This window comes from Carassius auratus, chromosome 2 (assembly GCF_003368295.1).
Source record: "Carassius auratus strain Wakin chromosome 2, ASM336829v1, whole genome shotgun sequence".
Lineage (NCBI taxonomy): Eukaryota > Metazoa > Chordata > Actinopteri > Cypriniformes > Cyprinidae > Carassius > Carassius auratus.
This window is the reverse complement of record NC_039244.1, coordinates 23864596-23869770: the sequence shown is the minus strand read 5'-3', so window position 1 is coordinate 23869770 and position 5175 is coordinate 23864596.

Here is a 5175-nt window from a genome sequence, read left to right as displayed (position 1 = left end):
GGTGGGAGGAGCCATGGTGAAGGAGGGGTCGACGACACCAGGGGGCCGACAGGCGGAGACTGCACCGGTGGGTGAGGAGCCCAAGATGGAGCAGCACAGCCGCAGAGCCAGGGTGGCGTCGAGGATCCGGAGGGCCTAGGTGGAGCAGAAGGCTCAGGCGACCAAGGCGGAGGCGGGGTCCTGGCAGACCGCTGTGGAGCCGGAGTGACCGAGGATGGAGGTGGAACCGGAGGGAAGGAGGAGCCTGACAGAGCCGGAGGGATGGAATGACGAGGTGGAACCAGAGGAGTGGCGTCCCGAGGTGGCGGATGGTCGACGACTGACCAAGGTGGAGCTGGAGGGACGAGGGAGCCCGGTGGAGCAGGTGGGATGACAGGCCACGGTGGAGACGAGGGAGCTAAGAGCCAAGGTGGAGCTGCTGGGTCGAAGGACCGAGGAGGAGTCCAGGGCTCGGAGGCTGGAGGTGGAGACAGGGCCTTAACGCACCAAGGCGGAGCTGGAGACTGGCAGTCCAGCGGCGACCTATCGCGCCCAGATGGCGCGGACTGAGGGTGAGCTGCTGGACTGACTGGCACCAGCAGGGATGATGAGGAACTGGCTGGTCTAGGAGGAACCAGCGGGGAAACAGGAAAATTAGGGATTACCTCCATAGACCAGTCCATCAGATCCAGAACTTGCTCCATATGACTTTCAGAGACTGCATACAGCTCACCCTCAGTCGCAGGAGTGTGGGCAGGGCTTTCCTCCACGCCCTCGATCTCCACGAGGACTCCCACGATGCACGGTGTGGCCGGCTCACACACCTGGTCAGTCGCGCTCTCGAGATCCGGCTCCCTGTCGGTGAATGGCTTGGGCTCTGCGGCTGCGGTGGGCTCTGGCTCCATGTGGCGGGATGGTGGCTGGCTGGTCTCTGGGTCGGGAGTGGGACTGGCGAGATCCTCTATGGGGCAGACGGTGAAAGGTGAGCCATTTCTCGCCAGAGTCCATTCCACGAATGCGGCAAAATCCTCCCGAGGACCATCTTCGGGTGACAACGCTCTGCACTTGGAGTTCAGGCTGGTGTTGTAGAAGGTGCAGAGCGCGTCGTCCGGGTAGCTGGTGGCATTAGCTAATAGAAGAAACCGTCTGGTATGGTCCTCGAGAGAACGTCCTTCCTGCTTCAGCAGGAGGATGAGGAATTCGGGGCGATAGAGGGGATCCATAGAAACTAAGAAAAGAAAAGACTGTGAAAAAACGAAAGCAAAACGGAGGGAAAAACACACTGTTAACCGGGACATGGAACACATGAGGAATAGAATAGACACACCTGGGAACTAATCAAACTAACCACGGAAGACAGAAACTGGGTCACAGGGGCAAAGACACACTAAATGAGTCTACGTATGTGACAATGTGTTGATGTAGGTTCTGTTTGACAATTTTTGTAAAGGTTTTCTGAACCAGAAACTCAACTATTTTCTGCAATTCTCCAGCTGTGATCCTTGGAGAGTCTTTAGCCACTCAAACTGACCTCCTCACCATGCATTAGGACGATATAGACACACGACCTCTTCCAGGCAGTTTTCTAACATTTTCTGTTGATTGGAAATTCTTAATTATTGCCCTGATGGTGGAAATTGGAATGTTTACTGCTCTAGCTCTTTTCTTAAAGCCACTTCACCAATTTGTGAAGCTGAATCATCTTTTGCTGCACATCAGAAATATATTCTTTGGTTTTTCTGATTGTGATGGATGATTAAGGGCATTTGGGCTTTGTTTTCCCTCCACTTTATATTTCTGTGAAACAGGAAGCAATGGCTGGATAATTTCATGTTTATAATCATGCTGGAGTGCTCAATTGTGAATATGAATGGGGATATTCTTCAGAGATATTTTACTCATAAGAATTTCTAGGGGTGCCAATAATTGTGTCCGAGTATTTGAGAAAAACATTCATTTCATAATGATATTTCCCCTCCGTTTTAAATTCTTATTATCCAATGAAAGGATACATTCTTGTGAATTTTTTAAATAAAAAATCAAAAGGATTAACAATGCAGATTAATTTTCACAGCCTTTTTTTGATCATATTTGCCAAGGGTGCCAATATTTGTGGGCATGACTGTATACCATGTGATTTGATATTTTACAATAACATGCAAAAAAGTCTTTAATACATTTTATTTATAGCTTGAGTGTCCATATTTCTCTCAATGTTTTCTTCTGTAAATTAATATATTTGTGTCTGAGATCTTTCTGTGTATGTAGCAGATCTGTGGATGTTGAGGGAATTTTTTTTTTTTTTTTTTCTGCCAATTTATAAAGCATGGGATTTGAAAGGCACCAGAAGAGTGTGTGGTTCTCTGATGGGCCAGCAGTTAATCAGTGATTTGTATCTGACAACTGGTTCTCATGTGGCAGAAAGATAGATAGTGACTTCATAACAATGGGTAAATGTTTGCAGAATGAACTAAAATACATCATTGATTGGAGGCAAATATGTGAAAAATGATTTGTAATTATTTATAATTGAATTATAGCATATCATTATTTCATTATAGCATTTAATTAAGCATATTTATATAATTATATATTTTTTAATAGAACTATTATTTATAAACTAACAGGTGTGTGTCACAGTGTGTGTAAGAGTATCCAACAGTATTAGGGCTGGCTTGACTTTAACATATTTTCTAGTGTGGTAAATTGCTGTCACCACAAGTTTTCTTACAGGATGTCCAGGAACATGAGTACAAGGCATAACAGGAAATTGCTCTGAGACCATAAATTTTAACTAATTCATTCTATTGTTGTGCATGCTGACAGGACAGAACCATTGCTGGGAAGAGGCAATGTCTCAGTGATTTAAGAGGTGACAGTGACTATAGGTTCGACTTCTTCCAGATGGTCTGGCATGAGCAATCATCATGTAGTACCAAAATGATCTGTGTTACTCAAATACTCAAACCAAAAAAACAGGTACTCACACCAAAATTTACAAAAACTAGCTGACTAAGACCATATTTTCAGTAATTGAGAAGACACCTCATTTCTTTCCGAAGAAGCCATGTGATGTTAGTCTTTCAACAGTTTCGAAGAAAAAGACATGTGACAGGATGTGCTTCTGATTGGAACAATCAAACCAGTTTAAAGGGCAGGTCTGCATAAGCAAAAGTGAGACTGCAGAATCTCAGCCAACGACAGAGGATGCCCCTGGAATGAACCTAGGAACAGCACAAAATATATTTTGGATCAAGATGAAAATAATAGTAACAGTAGTTATATTACTCATATTACATCTATCAAACTGCTTTGCACAGTCAGGTATGTCTTTTTCTTTAATCAAACTGAATAATGAATGAGAATAATATTCATACTTTTTGTATTATTTATTGTGAAAAATAATTATATATAGTACTTGTGTATATGTGTGTAAATAACTGAATGCTGCATAATCTCATAAATTTTTTGTGCAGGAGGAAGCTTTCTAATATATAATGTGGATTATAACAAATGCATGTCCAGCTCCCTGGAACGGCTTTCCACCTGTGACCCACACAGTAACCCACAACAGTTTCGCTGGGCTTCAAAAAATCGCATTTTGAACACATTCACAAAGAAATGCCTTGGAGTAGGAAGTAAAACAGTGGGCAAAAAACTGCAGTGGCTGATTTGTGAAGATGACAATGATCTGCAGAAGTGGAATGCCACAGTGATACATTACTTGGTCTGAAGAACGAGTCTCTGTTTCTGGCTGTTAATGATAACGGTGTGCCCAGTGATCTCAAAAGACACTGGAACGAAGAGCAGATGGACAATTCAAGGAACACTAAACAATATTTGCTCTAAGCCTTATGAAGGTATGTGTCTATTGAACTTACAGTGAAAGTGACGATGAATTTTTTTTCTCTCTTCATGCAAATACCTGTTATTCAGTTAGGAAGTAAAAAATAACACTTATTTTAAAACAATTATAAATTCAAAACTGTGTGTGAAGTCTCAAGTTGCATAAAATGACTTAGCTTGTTTGTCTAAAGTTTTCCAGTAGTTCAGAGGCTATTACGTAAACAGCTTAGGCTAGTCTTCCAAGTTAGTCATCTGTTTTTTTCTTTTCTTTTCTTAAGACTAGTCATATCTTTTTTTTTTTCAAGTCAGTTGCATAAAAGAAAAGATTTAAATTCTGAATAGTAAGACCAATTTTTCCTCAGTTTGGTAAGTCTGAATAGTGGTAATGTTTACGTGTAACTGGCCCCTGGATGCAATCACAAAAAAAAAAAAAAAAAAAGGTTTAAAAAAAAGGTTTAAAAAAAACAAAATCAAAACATTGCAAAGCACCATTGAAACCTGTGTACAGTAGCTGCAGGGGTACTGCTACACATCTCTTTATAATAGTATTAATAATCAATGGCTGCATCCATTTTTGGAATATTTTCCTAATATTTCCAAATCCCTTTCTCATAATGGGACCCTCTTGTTGTTATATACCACCCTTGATACCAATGCAACTGATTTATTATATCACTTTTTGAGTAGAAAAGTGATTTCCAACATTAATCAGCTTAAATTCCATTTAATTCGCATGGTATTTGAGTATTTAAACTGAATGATTAAATTAATATTTTATAATTTATTGCAAATGTAATTGTGCATTTCATTTTATTCGAAATGTAATGCTTTTGTGCATAATCGCAAGCACTGTAAATGATGGTTCAAATAACTGATCTACAAACTCTACATTTTAATTTACAGAATTTTATACCATTGATGGAAATGCATTTGGGCGCCCATGTCAGTTTCCTTTTCTCTATGAGAAAAAATGGTATGCAGATTGTACCAAAATTGATGAACACAATCAACGTCTATGGTGTTCTGTTGAGACAGACTACAGGTGTTAATCAGCTGTGGGGCTACTGCCCAACGCGTGACAGTAGGTTCATTTCTCATTTACTTTATATTTCAAATGTTGCCTGCATGATAAATATTAAAATATTTAAGACTGCAATTGTTACTTGTCCATCACTGAAGGCTAAACTAATAACATATTTCCAACAATGAAAAATTGGCATGCACATACTGATGATTAGTGGTGATTTGCAGATGCATTCTGGGTCAAAACATCCTCTGACAAACGTCTATTACCAAGTGAATAGTGGGTCAGCCCTGACCATGGAGCTACCAGGCTAGAAAGAGCTGCCA